The sequence below is a fragment of the Triturus cristatus genome, chromosome 9, assembly GCF_964204655.1.
Source record: "Triturus cristatus chromosome 9, aTriCri1.1, whole genome shotgun sequence".
In the NCBI taxonomy this organism is placed as follows: domain Eukaryota; kingdom Metazoa; phylum Chordata; class Amphibia; order Caudata; family Salamandridae; genus Triturus; species Triturus cristatus.
Genome location: NC_140592.1, coordinates 988,777,528 through 988,794,632, shown reverse-complemented (window position 1 = coordinate 988,794,632; position 17,105 = coordinate 988,777,528).

The window sequence follows — 17,105 nt, the reverse complement described above, 5'->3', positions numbered from 1 at the left end:
AAATAAAAAATATTATTATTAAAAGAGTATAAATCAGCTGAATGGCGACGGAAACTGCAGGAAAGAAAAATTGATATTTTTTAGATTGATTTTGCGTGTACTGCGCAATTGAGATTTGATAAAATTTTTGGTGGGTTTTTTGAGTGTATCTTCTTGCCAGATGGTACTTTACATGAGAGTCTTTTGAGGGAAGAAAGGCTTTATAGATTTCTAGCTTCCATAGATACCCGTAGCCTGGTGTTCTTAGCCATTTAGAGGAGATCTGTGAGGAATTTGTGGAGGATACCTATTGGCTTATTTACTAACCCATTGCTCTGCCGGTGCGTCACTTTTAATATAGGTGCCGTAAGGGATTTGTAAATAAGCCCCTTAGTGTGACGTCCGATATTAGTAGCATCAAAGCAGGTGGGTCGTCAATACAGATTATTTACTGTCCGCCAAGATAGACTTGACTGACATTTTATTTCGTCAAAGAATAGAAAACCAGGAGTGTTAGACCTGGTGGCCCTTAGGGTGGTCTTCCCCTAAACCTTTTTACCTGCTGCTGAAATACTTTTTTGTTTGCTTCAGGACTCTATGCACTTAGCCATTGCTAACCACTGCTCAATGCATGTTCTCACTCCTTTAAACATGGCAACATTGGCTTACTCCCAATTGGCACATTACATTTAATTATCAATCCCTAGTAAAGTGGCACTAAATGTACCCAGGGCCTGTAAAATTAATAATATTAATAAATGAATGTCCACTTTAAGACCTTGTGCTCGACTCATAAGACTGTCTTCTCCCAGGGGCCCCCATTTTGCTCTATATGCAATCACTGTATCTTCCCCCCTCAGCAATTGCACTATTAATAAATTAATGTCCACTTTAAGACCATGTCAAGGCTCATAAAATCTTCTTCTCCCAGGAGGTCCCCATTTTTTTTCAATCTGCTATTCCATATCTTCCGTCTAGGCTATTGCGCTCCTCTGATCTAAACCTGGCCTCTGTTCCTTGTGTTGAGAGAGTAAGAGCAGGAGGCCACTCCTTTCGAGCTAAATCACCTGCCCTCTGGAACGCACTCTCCTTATCCATTAGGGATATTCAGAACCACTGGCCCTCTAGGAAGGTTTTGAAGACCTGGATGTTTTCGTCTTAAGCTCCCCATGTGCCACTTTTTTGTTAGGTTGTTCTGTGCATCTTGTTCTTTGTGAGACTGGCGCTGGAATGCTTCATTGCTAGGGCAGCCATGTGCTCTACAATATTTTATAACATAACATAACATAATAGCAGGCCAGCAGCACCTATTGTGTCACCCATTTAATTAGCCCTTTAATACATCTCAGGCCAGCCTGTGTGCAGTTTTAAAGCCAATTCAACTTACAAAATTAAACCTTCCTGTTTAGTACATATAAGGCAACCCTCAAGGTATGCCCTAAACAGCTCATAGGGCAGGGTGCAGTGTATTTAAAAAAGTTGGATATGTTCTTGTAAGTGTAATATGTCCTGATTCGTTCTTCACTACTGTGAGGCCTACCTTTCTCATAAGATAATATTGGGGTACCTAATTATGTAAGATATGATTGCAATTTATAACACTTACACCTACTACAAGGAGTGTCCCGGCATGAGCAATGAGATCGGAATGTGAAAAGGCCTAGATTCGCACAAAGAGCTAGGTTTTGAGTTTCCTCTTAAACAATGCCACCTCACTCATCATCCACAGCTCAAGAGGTAGATGATTCTAAGCTGTCTCACCCAGATACGCTAGAGACCTTCCTCCTGCTCTTACGCACTGAATCCTCTGGATCTCTGCCAACCATTTGGTGCCAGATCTCAGCTGTCTAGTTGGTTTATGAAAGCCAAATCTAGCTCAAAGGTAAGAGTGGCCAGATTGATATAGAGCATTGTATAAGTGAAACCTTTTGGTGAGAACAGGTAGAAATATAATGTTTGGTCTCAAAAGAACTGTATTTTAAAATCCTCTTTGATGGTTAACTTAGATTCTACATTGCAATTCTGAAAAGACCACTTTTAGAAAGTTGTCATTTTCTTGTTCTAACCTTCTGGTGCTTGCAGTCTTTGGTTTTGGTCACAGGACTAGGTGTATTTGGCAGTTGCCCTTTATTATTCCTCCCAAACAGTAAGAAAAAGGGGTTCTAGATGTTGGCAGGATGAGCCATCCTGCCAGGATGGGAAGAGCGGGTCTGTTCTCTGCCCCACTTACATTTCAAAGGGACCACCTCAGCATTCACACAAGGAACCTGACACTAGCACATTGCCACCCTAGACCCCTTGGAGCCTGTGCAGGGGAGGAAGGAAATTCCAGAACCAGATGGCGGTGAGGCAGTCTAGAAGTTTCTCCCTCCCACTTCACAGGCTGCACCAGGGATACATATTGGACCCTAAGACCAACTCTTCAGTTCACTCCTGAACTTGTGGTGGACCTCCAGAAGGACTGCCTTGTCCTTCAGAGGCTTCCTTTTTTCCTAAGGCCTGCTTTGTACCTCAGAGGACTGCCACGCTGCTACCAGAGGACTGCCCTGCTACTTGAAGCTTGCCATGTACCCACCGAGGACCTGCTGCTTGAGGCATACAATTCTGCTTGATCCCAGGACTACAGAGTGACTCCAAGGGTCAGGTAGATGACTTTCTGTCTGTGGTGAGCTACAGGAACACAACAGGCTCCAGAGGCCGTCCTGCAACTGCCCAGCTGACTTGTTGCACTTGACCAGCCTGGACAAGAAACTTTACATGCCTGAGCCCTGCTGGCCTCTGCTGGAAGGATATCCTAATACCCAAGGTGTGGCTCTCCAGTCCTTGCCCCTTGTCTGGCATTGGTTTAGGCCCTCCAGTGAATAAAGGGAGAAATCCTGAAGTTTTGGGCTCTTTACCACCTCAAACGGGACCATTTGGCAAGATCTTGCCACGGTAAACAGCCTTTAGTGCGCGGCTGCTAGTGCGCATACCATTACTTCGCAAGCGTTACTATGCTTGCGATGTTAACGCGTACCATTAGTACACAATTTGTTACATAGCAAGCGTTGTTACAACGCATGCGTTGTAATGGTATGCGCTATCCACATCGTTGTTTGGAAGGAGCTGCCGTTTCCAAACAACGACGTGCAGATCTGACGTCGCAGGAAGCCGCTGGAAGCCAGAGAAGAGAGCAACCACGGAGGAGAGAGAGGTTAGTGTAGTTTTTTTGTGTTGTGCAGGGGTAGTCTTTTAGGTCGTAGGGTTGTGTTTGAGTAGTGTAGGGTCGTGCTGGTGCTAGTGTTTTAGGGTTTATGGTAGTGATGTGGTGTATGTGTAGTGTAGGGTTGTGTTTTAGGGTTTAGGGTAGTGTCGGGGGTCGTGCAGGGTAGTGTTTCAGTGTAGGGAACAGACTGGGGGTGGGGGCAGGTTCGTGCTGGGGGTAGTGTTTTAGGGTTTAGGGTAGTGTTGTGGTATTATTGTAGTGTAGGGTAATGTATTAGGGTTAAGGGTAGTATCGGGGTGTCGTGCAGGGTAGTGTTTGGGTGTAGGAACAGGACTGGGGGTCGGGGAGGGTTGTGCAGGGGGAAGGGTTTTAGGGTAGTGTTGTGGTGTTTGTGTAGTGTAGGGTATTGTTTTAGGGTTTAGGGTAGTGTTGGGGTGTCATGCAGGGTAGTGTTGTAGTGTATGGAGCGGACTAAGGGAAGGGTGAGGGTCGTGCAGGGAGTAGTGTTTTAGGGTTTAGGGTAGTGGTGTGGTGTTTGTGTAGTGTAGGGTAGTGTTATAGGGTTTAGGGTAGTGTCGGGGGGTGGTGAAGTGTAGTGTTAGAGTGTAGGGTCCAGGCAGGGGGAAGGGGGAAGGTCATGTAGGGGGCACTGCATTAGGGTTTCGGGTTGTGTAGTGATGTTTAAGTAGTGTATGGTAGTGTAAGGTAGCGTAGTGTAAGTATGATTTTAGTGCGATGTTTTTAATTAGCATAAACCATAGTACATTTATAACCATTTGCGTTATAAATGCATGTGCAGTTAAAACTTGCGAAGTAATGGTTTATGCTAAGTAAAAACATCACACTAAAATCATGCAAAGTAATGATATGCGAAGTATCGACATACATCCCTTGCCACCCGTGATGACTGCCAATACGAAGCTCCGGTGAACTCAACACTTAGGGGTCTATTAGGATGGCGGGCGGTGGAAGCACCGTGGTGCCTGCGGTGGCGGAAAATTCGTTTTTCTGCGCGCCAGCAGCGGGCCACACGCCCGCCTTAATAGTATGTCCAAACACAGCCCATTTTCCGTCCGCCGCGGTGCGAAGCGCAACTGCCATCAAAGTGCGCCTGCCACCGCAGCGGTGGGAACCAATGGAGACTCACCGCCATGCAGAATGACGTCCAGCCCATTGTACAAATCAGGATGCCACAAAAAAGCCAGTCGCACCACCCAACTAGAGACGGTGGAAGCTCGACAGCGGAGCGCAAAACCTAATTCCCGGTCCAGACCACAATGGATCCAGCTCTTCACGTCTTTCCGGTGCTGTACCTGATACATCACCAGCAACTCATGGACCATCGCGGATGCCGCTGCAGGTACGCAACTACACAATGCTGCCCACAACCACAACACACAACTCATGGGCTGATACAGGGTCCCTGGCCACACCAGACACCCTGGTGGGGACAGGAACACATCCACAAGTGTACCCACACAGTTCCTACCTGCCACCAAGTCACCCCTCTGCAGCCAGCTCACACATCACCGCGATCTCCAAGTAATGTCCCGGTCACATCACCGTAGCGGTGAAGACAAGGGAAAACATGTGCACAATGCAGAAGGCAGGGCCAGCGCCAGGATTGGGCAGGGCACAAAGTACACAGGACCACACCTCCACACACTGCCCCCCCTGAATGGACATGCCATGTGCACCCCCCTGTGCATCCCCATGCCCGACAACAAGCTAGGTGAATCCACACCCTGCACCACACAACAAACAACTAGGGAGACAGCCACAACAGGAGTGGCTGCAGAGGAACACACAGCACAGAAGCACAGGCCCAGGGCAAACAACACACCACAACAACACCACATTCATGGCAAGAAAGCTGAGTACAAGCACAAAATGAACACTCACACCGACAATCAACAAACATCCTACTGGACACACAGCCTGCCAAGTCACACATACATACCCCACACTCACACACAGCCACATACACACACCACATGCGACCAGCAATGGAGCACAGCATATAGGAAAGCCAAAGTGAGGTGCACACAAATGGGAGGCCAAGGAGACAACCAACAAGCATGTGTACATCACATGCAAGACAAGGAAGAGAGAACAACACCCTCACCCCATCAAAGCACACATGGCTGGCACAGTGAGTGAACTCAAACCACAGTCACCTCAGTGCAATAACTCAGGGAGACAGCAAAGCAACCCATGTATAGGCACAGAGAGGAAAGGAAGGCCCTGAAGTCAAACTGTGAACAGCCCCACATATGTACACAACAACTTCACCGGAGTATGCCAGCAGCACAACACACAGGGCACATTGACACACTCCATGACTGTCAAACACAAGTAGGATTCTCCACACATACCCCCCTCACACCTGCAGCACGCAACCCCAGTGTCAGACACACAGAAGGGTGTCACTAATGTCCAGTCAATACACAAACAAACAATCACACTCCCTGGGGGTATCCACAAACATCACACACAGACAGGGATGCCGGATCCAATGTCTGCACAAAAACAACAGCCAAACACATAAATCAACAGAAACACACACAGAACCACAACAAGACCACAAATGACCTGTGCAGCCAAACTGTTGGAAGGCAATGGGAGCACAGACACTACAGGAGTGCACAACCACATCAGTCAGGAACAATGCACAGACAACATACCACAACACACACAAGAAGTGCACCATCACAGAACAACACAGCCACATCAAACACACAACAGATGTACATGACAATAAATCACATAGGAAACACAGCAGGACATCAGGGGATGCACACCAGGCCAGGACAAGGCAACATACACCCACAGCACTGCATGCACAACAAGCAGTGTGTGCACACAAAACATAACAGTCCCACACAGCCATGAGTGACACACCATGAACACCCACAACAACAAGCAAAATAGCACACAGACAACATCACACTCAGGAAGTCAAGCAGTACCCCACACATACACCTAACACAACACAACACCCACAGATGCACAAGTCTGGGACACCAAAGTGGAAACAACTTGACCAGAGGACTGGCCAGCACAGACAGTTGAACTGCACATGAGCAACCGTGACTGCTGAACAGTACTACAACAACACGGATAACCAACAGTGCTCCTGGACAAAGATCTGCAGCACAAAGTACAGTGTCACAAATGAAGTGATGGGGAGACACACACACAGGCAACACAAGGGGACAGGTGACATCAAAGTGAAGTGGTGTGCACTTCAGTAGTGGACATGGCAGGAGTGCACCATACACAAATAGAGGGAGTGCTGACTCACAATGTCAAGGCATTTGAAGCACAGATAGGGGATGGTATGACACCGCACACCACATACCACACTGGGGGCAACAAAGCACCATATGACAGCAATGCATGAGCACATCACACCCACAATGTCAGTGTGGTTGAGCAGGTATGCACAGTGTGTACAAACAGTATCAAGACACACACTCTGCATACTCACAATTGGCTAAAGCAACAAGTAGGAGTCAGCCAGAACTGCAAGGACACACCAACACACTGCATAGTGCACAACATACAACTCACACATGTGCACACAATCACAAGCACAGGCCTGAACAATCACACAAACAGGCACTCTACTCCTGGGTGATACATGTGTGTAGATGACAGTGCATGGGCACACACACATCAACACTCACGACAAACACACCCACCCCCTTCACACTGCTCACTTCTTGACCACCCAAGTGCACACATTGAAAGTAACCCATGTGACCAGGATAGCTGACCATCACAACATGACAATACACCTATACTGCTGGGCACATAGAAAGTAAGAACACACATACATGATGATCCTGGCCAGCCTGTCTGCAATCCAGTGGAAAGAATCACACACTGTGCAGGCAGTGCCCCCAAATCTGACATGTGTACAATATAGCTAACATGAAGAAAGAATGATAATGATAACAGTATTTCATCGTAAACCACCTTCATTGCACCCACGATCATCAGAGTCAGGAGGAAATGAAGTCCCTATCAAACCTGTAAAAACTAGAAAAAGTGAGACAAGCCATTGGCAATGTTGAAGTGACATACGGAGCATGTAGCACAGTAAACCATATACACACACGAAAGACTTTATTCAGTAAGAACACTGACAAAACAGACAACAGGAGCAACTGTCTTTATTCACAAATTGAAGTCCAATTGGTCGCACACTGCTCCACCTACCAGCGTGTAGCCCCAAAGAATTGTGGTCCCTGAAGTCAGCGTCGGCGGGTACGCCTATGCCCGAGTCTTGAGTGCAAGTAAGTGTAACGTTAGCCATCCCTGGACACGTGTTTCGAGGTAGTTGCCTCTCGTCAGCAGGGAGTAGGTGAGTGTGTAGGGTTGCTGTGTAGGCTGCTAAAATAAGTGTTCTCAGATAAAGTACCTCTCGTAGCGCGCAGGTGCGTAACCATGAGCTCGTCAGCTCCACCGGCTCAAGGAGCCTGAATATTAACAAAAGTCCAATTGGTCGCACACTGCTCCACCTACCAGCGTGTAGCCCCAAAGAATTGTGGTCCCTGAAGTCAGCGTCGGCGGGTACGCCTATGCCCGAGTCTTGAGTGCAAGTAAGTGTAGCGTTAGCCATCCCTGGACACGTGTTTCGAGGTAGTTGCCTCTCGTCAGCAGGGAGTAGGTGAGTGTGTAGGGTTGCTGTGTAGGCTGCTAAAATAAGTGTTCTCAGATAAAGTACCTCTCGTAGCGCGCAGGTGCGTAACCATGAGCTCGTCAGCTCCACCGGCTCAAGGAGCCTGAATATTAACAAAAGTCCAATTGGTCGCACACTGCTCCACCTACCAGCGTGTAGCCCCAAAGAATTGTGGTCCCTGAAGTCAGCGTCGGCGGGTACGCCTATGCCCGAGTCTTGAGTGCAAGTAAGTGTAGCGTTAGCCATCCCTGGACACGTGTTTCGAGGTAGTTGCCTCTCGTCAGCAGGGAGTAGGTGAGTGTGTAGGGTTGCTGTGTAGGCTGCTAAAATAAGTGTTCTCAGATAAAGTACCTCTCGTAGCGCGCAGGTGCGTAACCATGAGCTCGTCAGCTCCACCGGCTCAAGGAGCCTGAATATTAACAAAAGTCCAATTGGTCGCACACTGCTCCACCTACCAGCGTGTAGCCCCAAAGAATTGTGGTCCCTGAAGTCAGCGTCGGCGGGTACGCCTATGCCCGAGTCTTGAGTGCAAGTAAGTGTAGCGTTAGCCATCCCTGGACACGTGTTTCGAGGTAGTTGCCTCTCGTCAGCAGGGAGTAGGTGAGTGTGTAGGGTTGCTGTGTAGGCTGCTAAAATAAGTGTTCTCAGATAAAGTACCTCTCGTAGCGCGCAGGTGCGTAACCATGAGCTCGTCAGCTCCACCGGCTCAAGGAGCCTGAATATTAACAAAAGTCCAATCGGTCGCACACTGCTCCACCTACCAGCGTGTACCCGCCGACGCTACTTCATGGACCACAATTCTTTGGGGTAACACGCTGGTAGGACTAGCAGAGTGCGGCCAATCGGATTTTTGTTTATATTCAGGCTCCCTTGAGCCGGTGGGGCTGACGAGCCCATGGCTACGCACCTGCGTGCCTTGAGTGGTACTTTACCTGAGAATATTTTTTGGCAGCCTACGCAGCAACCCTACACACATACCTAAGCCCTGCTGACGAGAGGCAACAACCTCGAAACACGTGTCCAGGGATGGCTAACGCGACACTCATTTTAATTTTAAACTTTTGGCATAGGCGTACCCGCAGACGCTACTTCATGGACCACAATTCTTTGGGGTAACACGCTGGTAGGACTAGCAGAGTTCGGCCAATCGGATTTTTGTTTATATTCAGGCTCCCTTGAGCCGGTGGGGCTGATGAGCCCATGGCTACGCACCTGCGCGCCTTGAGTGGTACTTTACCTGAGAATATTTTTTGGCAGCCTATGCAGCAACCCTACACACATACCTACTCCCTGCTGACGAGAGGCAACTACCTCGAAACACGTGTCCAGGGATGGCTAACGCGACACTCATTTTAATTTATTCTTTTGGCATAGGCGTACCCGCCGACGCTACTTCATGGACCACAATTCTTTGGGGTAACACGCTGGTAGGACTAGCAGAGTGCGGCCAATCGGATTTTTGTTTATATTCAGGCTCCCTTGAGCCGGTGGGGCTGACGAGCCCATGGCTACGCACCTGCGCGCCTTGAGTGGTACTTTACCTGAGAATATTTTTTGGCAGCCTACGCAGCAACCCTACACACATACCTACTCCCTGCTGACGAGAGGCAACTACCTCGAAACACGTGTCCAGGGATGGCTAACGCAACACTCATTTTAATTTTAAACTTTTGGCATAGGCGTACCCGCCGACGCTACTTCATGGACCACAATTCTTTGGGGTAACACGCTGGTAGGACTAGCAGAGTGCGGCCAATCGGATTTTTGTTTATATTCAGGCTCCCTTGAGCCGGTGGGGCTGACGAGCCCATGGCTACGCACCTGCGCGCCTTGAGTGGTACTTTACCTGAGAATATTTTTTGGCAGCCTACGCAGCAACCCTACACACATACCTACTCCCTGCTGACGAGAGGCAACTACCTCGAAACACGTGTCCAGGGATGGCTAACGCGACACTCATTTTAATTTTAAACTTTTGGCATAGGCGTACCCGCCGACGCTACTTCATGGACCACAATTCTTTGGGGTAACACGCTGGTAGGACTAGCAGAGTGCGGCCAATCGGATTTTTGTTTATATTCAGGCTCCCTTGAGCCGGTGGGGCTGACGAGCCCATGGCTACGCACCTGCGCGCCTTAAGTGGTACTTTACCTGAGAATATTTTTTGGCAGCCTACGCAGCAACCCTACACACATACCTACTCCCTGCTGACGAGAGGCAACTACCTCGAAACACGTGTCCAGGGATGGCTAACGCGACACTCATTTTAATTTTAAACTTTTGGCATAGGCGTACCCGCCGACGCTACTTCATGGACCACAATTCTTTGGGGTAACACGCTGGTAGGACTAGCAGAGTGCGGCCAATCGGATTTTTGTTTATTCACAAATTGCACAGATAGGTCCCATTAGAGAAGAAAAATGCACAAAATGCATAGCTTGTCCATGAGAAGCTGCACAGGCAGGTGGCAAACAGCAGTGAACGACAAGGCCAGTGCCCAGTCCAAGGTGCAGGGTGAATCCATGAGAAGCTGCACAGGCAGGAGGCAAATAGCAAGGCCAGTGGCCAGTCCAAGGTGTAGGGTGAATCCATGAGAAGCTGCACAGGCAGGGGGCAAACAGCAAGGCCAGTGGCCAGTCCACGGTGCAGGGTGAGTCCATGAAAAGCTGCACAGGCAGGGGACAAACAGCAGTGAACGGCAAGGCCAGTGGCCAGTGCAAGGTGCAAACTGAGTCCATGAGAAGCTGCACAGGCAAGGGGCAAACAACAGTGAACAACAAGGCCAGTGGCCAGTCCAAGTTGCAGGGTGAGTCCATGAGAAGCCGCACAGGCAGGGGGCAAACAGCAAGGCCAGTGCCCAGTCCAAGGTGCAGGGTGAGTCCATGAGAAGGCCCACAGGCAGGGGGCAAACAGCAAGGCCAGTGGCTAGTCCAAGGTACAGAGTATGTCCATGAGAAGCTGCACAGGTGAGGCTCGAACATCAGTGAACAATAGGGCCAGTGGGCAGCACACAGTGCAGGTGAGGTACATGAGAAGCTACACAGGCAAGAATCGAACATCAGTGAACAACAGGACCAGTGGGCAGCACACAGTGCAGCTGAGGTACATGAGAAGCTGCACAGGGAATTGTCCAACACAGCAGTGAACGACAAGGCCAGTGGGCAGGACAAAGTGAAGAGCGAGTCCATGAGAAGCTGCACAGGAAATAGTTTAACACAGCAAGGAGCAACAAGGCCAGTGGCCAATACAAAGTGGAGAGTGAGTCCATGAGAAGCTGCACAGAGAATGTGTGGACTGTACCCTGCCATGGTCAGCAACACAGTCAGGGGTGTCACGATGGGCAGCACAGGCCCCGCTGTGGGAGAGACAGGTGTGTGAGGTTGACCAACATTCAGACTTGGCTGTCAGTAGGATAGGGAGCTGGCTGTGCGCTCGTTCACAGTTGGAGCACTTGACTGGGGAGTGAGAGGCCCAGCTGAGGTAGAGCTATCAGTTGCTTGGGTAGCCGGAGGACTGCTTGGACTAGGTGGTGTAGTGGCACGTGGAGGAGGAGACATGCTGACGTGAGACAGAGTGTGAGTGGGAGATTGTGGAGGGGTGCCTTTCCACTTCTTGGGGATTCTAAATGGCTTGCCTGACTTTGGATCAATGGGAAGTGGTTTGGACACAACAGGCACAACAGGCACACGCAACACCAAGGGTGCATCAGGTGCAGACGCTGGCCCTCCCTCTGGGGACGTGCTGGATCCAGCGGTACGCTTCGTCTGGCCTTGCCTCTGCCCCTCCATCCCCTGTTTACCAGGTGTTCCCCCTACAGTGCCCTCCTTTCCCTGCTTCACTGGGCTTGGAATGGGAGTCGAGGTAGTGGGTGAATCTGCCTTGGAGCTCTTCTTATGTGTAGCCTTGGCAGGCACCACCTTCTCAGTGGGCACGGAAACTGTCTGCTTGTCTTTGCGAGATGCTTTTGGGACAGGAGAGTCCTTGGCTGGGGATGCTTCTGAGGCATGTGACCCTGAGGTCTGCTTCTTCACTTTTTGGGCCTTGGTGTCGCCTGACTGGGTTTTCTCTTTGTGCTCTGGGGTGGCTTTGGCTTTCTCTGGGGATGGTGTCTGTGGCTTGGACCGCTTGGGCTGGTGCTGCTGTGTGATATGTGTGCTGTATCGTGACCTTGAGGTCTGTGGAGGGTGGTCACTATGGTCAGACATGGCCACTGGCATGGGGGCGAACAAAGGGACTGGAGCTGGACTACGAGATTGTGCCAGTTGAAGGGCTGCCGTCACTGCGGAGCACATTGACTGGACAGTCGTGTGCAGCCCACCCACGTCTGAATGAATTCCCTCCATGAAAGCAACCACCTGTGCCAATTTTTTGTCATGGTCTATGAATGCATTGAGGAGAGCTGTCTGGCCTACACACAGCTGGCGCAAAAGGTCCACAGACTCAGCACTGATGGAAGCAGGGGGGACAGGGGCAGGGGCAGCAGTGCCTGGGGTGAAGGACACTCTTCCCCTCTTACTGGTGCGAACACGGGCAGCACCAGAGAAAGTGGCTTGGAGGGTGGGCACTGTTCGCTGTGTGGTGGAAGATGATGCAGAATCCCCGTTTACTGTTCCCGCCAACATGGATGCGTCACCACTGGCATCAAATGAGGTAGAACTTTGCGTCTCGGGGTGTGATTCCTCCCGCAGACTCCGGTCCCCATCCGAGGCGCTGGGCACATCTGTGTCACTGGGCTCCTGTGCAGCTGTTGTGCTTGTTTCCCCACCACTGGTGTCCGTCCCCTGTCCCTCCGTTACCACAGGAGATGCTGCATGACAGAGATAGATGTAGGGTCAGTTCAATGGCGGCAACAGAACAAACATATGCAAGCAAAGCAACACAGAGGATGACTAAATCTACATGTTGCACGCCAAACCAGGCATAAGTGAGCCATGTGATGACCACACAGCACAACATCCTGCATGTGGCTCCGTTCAAACAGTAACATAAATAGCTCAGACATTAAGCCCACCGCCCAGAATGCTATTGAAATGCCCAGTACTCGAATTCCCTTAGGTAGTACAGGTAGGAAATATGCATGACAGTTTCACCCAGCACAGAGGCCACTCACAAGCCACTGCATCACACTACCAACATCACATAGCCGTGCGCTGGCACAGGCTTGGTACACATGCAGCCACACACAGCCAAAGTCATCCTTCCCAGAATACTCACCCCCACTTTGCTGCTGATGCTCCTTCAATCGTGCATCCAACTAAGGGTGTGTCACGGCTGTGCCGTGCCAACCGGCCACTGCGAGGGAGCAGCCCCAGTGTCATCTCCGCAACGTTCTTCACCAGCCGTGAAATGTCGTCCCACCTCTTGTGCGCCGGCGGTTTGACACACCCAGGGCCCGCACCTTGGTCGCAAAGGCCCTCCACACGGCCTTCCGCTGGTGTACTTTGAGCTGCAGGCATGGGAGACAAGAGTTGGAAAACATCAGTGACATAGTGTTATGTAACAAAATTCCTCAGTACAGTAGCATTATACTGACTCATCCCAACTCCACAGATATGTCTTGCAGAGACAGGAATGCATCTCACAGGGTACATCTGCATGTGAGAAGCACACGTAAATACATGCAGGTGTGAGGGGGGACACAGTACCTGCACATCTCACATACAAGCAGGATGCTAGAACAAAGAGCCATGTGTAGTCTGCCCACATCTACGGTCCATTTCCAGGTAGCGCAAGACATATGTCACATGTCTACATGTGTTTGGGGGAGACTCACTGTGTCCATCACTGCGCAGGCCTCAACGGCCTTGCCCTGTGAATAGCTCACTGTGTCATGGATGTCACATTGAGGGACATGATCTCACAAACCCACACCCTTCTCACAGAGCCAGTTGTGTACAATCTACAGGGGTGATATGGCCCATTGATGGAGAGTCAATCAAAAAAAAACACACATGTAACGCTCTGTACATTCAGTGATGGGTCCTTGTCAGATTGGGCGGTGACTATGCAGGCCAGGTGGGCACACACTGAGATGGACAACAGGGACCCACACAGCCATTCACACAAGCAATCACTGTCCTGACTCATACATTACCAACTTGCTGCATCACTGTATGGCTGACAAGACAAGACATGTCCCTCCAATCTTGATGTGCAGGCTTGGAAACGTGTGGAGTAGGGTACACCCCCCTCACCCTAGGAAACAGCATGTTAGACAGTGCATGACCCAACCCAACACTCTCGAGCACATAATGCATCAGACCGACTACATTTGTGCCCCCCCTGCACTCTCACCCCCACTCTTGAAGACTTACCACGACATTTGGGGCACCATATAGCCTTGGTTACTGTGTGAGCACCTTGTCCACCAGGACCTCCAGCTCCTTGCTTGTGAAGGGACTGGCACAAATCTTCTCAGTCCCTGCCATCACTGTGGACATGAGACAGCAGCGGCGGCAGTGGGTGGTGAGGGGTCTCAGCCAGCAGTCCCTGGAGGCAGCAGCAGGTGAGGGGTCTCAGGCAGCAGTCCCTGATGGCAGCAACAGGTGAGGGTTCTCAGGCAGCAGTCCCTGGAGGCAGCAGCAGGTGAGGGGTCTCAGGCAGCAGTCCCTGGAGGCAGCAGCAGGTGAGGGGTCTCAGGCAGCAGTCCCTGGAGGCAGCAGCAGGTGAGGGGTCTCAGGCAGCAGGCTCTGTGAGCAGTGGCACTGTGGGGCTCTCCTACACACATATATAGGCCCCTGGTGTCGTTTCTGTGGGTCTAAGCAGCTGCAATTGGTGTTACAGGTCAGCCTTGGCTGTAAGGGCATGGTCCATGGCTGCGACACACCGCAGGGGCCAGGTGGGCGCTACCGCAAGTTGGGTGCCATACAGTGACATGGGTGACCGGGATTTGGGTGGCGTAGCATGTCAACTGCCATTTGGCAATACATATATATCAGTGACTACCACAATTGTGTCCCTAGCATTGGCGGTGACACACCGTAGGGGCCAGGCGGTAGCTACCGCGAGTTGGGTGCCATACAGTGACATGGGTGACTGGGATTTGGTGGCGAAGCATGCCAACCGCCATTTGGTAATACATATATATCAGTGACTACCGCAATTGTGTCCCTGGCTTTGGCGGTGACACACTGCAGGGGCCAGGCGGTAGCTACCACGAGTTGGGTGCCATACAGTGACATGGGTGACCGGGATTTGGGTGGCAGGTGACTGTGACAGCACCAATGGACACATCATGCCGTGTCAATGGTCATCTGTCAGTCATCCACAGTGCACATGGTTGATGGCACGTCACAGTGCACACACTGACAATGTGCCATGTACCCCACTGCGGAGCACACATGCCATGTTTGTGTATGTGATTTCTTAGATTGGCATGTACTCCCTCACATGTCATTTGTGATATTGATGTGCCTGTACACAGGACAGTGTTGTTATGGACTCCCCAATGTGTACACATGTTAAGGTGTAAAAGTGCAGGGAATGTCACTGTGATGTATTATAAGTTGAAGATTGTCCATATGTGCCTGTTCGCTTATGTTTGACCATGCACACACTCGTCATGTACGCTCAGCCTGTGGTCATTGTGTTGTAGATGTGTGCCAGGTTCGACTAACGCTTGAAGGCGTGTCAGGTGCAGCAGCTAGGTGTGAGACAGTGGTGTTGCATTTTTACACCAATGCTGGATGATATACTCCCAGGCGTGCCCATGGTGAACGTAGCCATATTCATATGTGCATTCTCATATGGCGAGTATGATTTGGATGTACTTGCTGGGTGTCAGTTGACAGGTGTACGATCAGTGTAGCTGAAGGAGTCCCTACATGTCAGCTGGTCTGTAACACAATTTAGATGACAGTCACTGTTGGCATTGTGTCCGGCAAAACGTGAGATGCTGTGCCCATCTCATGATGTATTGCATTGACATGAGTCCACTTTCATCTCAACTAGGAGGAGACCAAATATGCATCGTCCCTTTGCGGTGCTGGCAGACATGGAGAATGAGGAGATCATCCCGGAAATTCCATCTGGATAGAGCCACCCTACAGACCCTTTGTGCGCAGTTGGAGCCCCACCTGTAGCCTCGCCCGACATATCCAACAGCTTTCACCCCCACGTCTAAGGTGATGGCGGCCCTGCATTTTTTTGCCACTGGATCGTTCCAGCACACGGTATCCAGCGCAGGTGGGATGTCGCAACCCATGTCCAGCATGGTGCTACGGGATGTCCTATCCGCCATGATGAGATACAAGGACACATATATCCATTTCCCCAGGGGGTAGGAATTGGCTGCTGTGAAGGGAGATTTTTATCCCCCTGAACACATCCCCCTTGTAGTTGGTGCCATTGATTGCACCAATGTTGGGCTTGTACCACCACAGGAACGTGAGCACATCTACCGGAATCGGAAACATTTCCACTCCATAAATGTGGTGTGCCAGGCAGGCATGATCATCTCGCAAGTGTGTGCCAAATTTCCAGGCTCGACCCATGAGTCCTACATCATGCGTAACAGCATTGTACCCCAGCTGATGGCTAATCTGCTTTCCAAGCGTGCATGGATTGTGGGTGAGTATGCCTAGTGAAATAGCGTGCTGTGTGTGTGACATGCCGTCCTCAGCTACAGTGCAATGTGTATCTGTGTTTGACACACATAGGTGACTCTGCATATCCCAACCATCCTTGGTTGCTGAGCCCACTGTGGAATCCCAGGACAGTAGCTGATGTCCGCTACAATGATGCCCATGGGAGGACACGTCATGTGGTGGAGCGAACCTTTGGTCTGCTGAAGTCACGTTTCCGCTGCCTGGACAAGACTGAAGGTGCACTGATGTACTCACCCATGAAGGTGTGCCAGATTGTAGTGGCATGCTGCATGCTCCACAACCTAGCCATTCGCAAGGAGATCCCCCTGCTCCTGGATGCTGATGAGCAGCAAAGGCCCCCGCCTGCAAACCAACCTGTGTCCAGTGATGAGGACAGTGGAGAGGAGGAAGGTGTTGACCTGCGTCAACAGCTCATCACCCGCTACTTCACTTGAAGGTGAGTGACAATGTACAACTGATCCATTGTCTGATGATGTTGCTGTTGTTGTGAAGGTGTATGTGGGCTTTGGGACTGCAGCCAGTTGTTGGACTCTGTGGTGGCTGACAATGTTTCGGGAACAGGGCAGCTATGTACTTCGACAGGATGTGTGTGTTGGCACTTGTTGCCCTTTGTGATGTGTGCATGTTG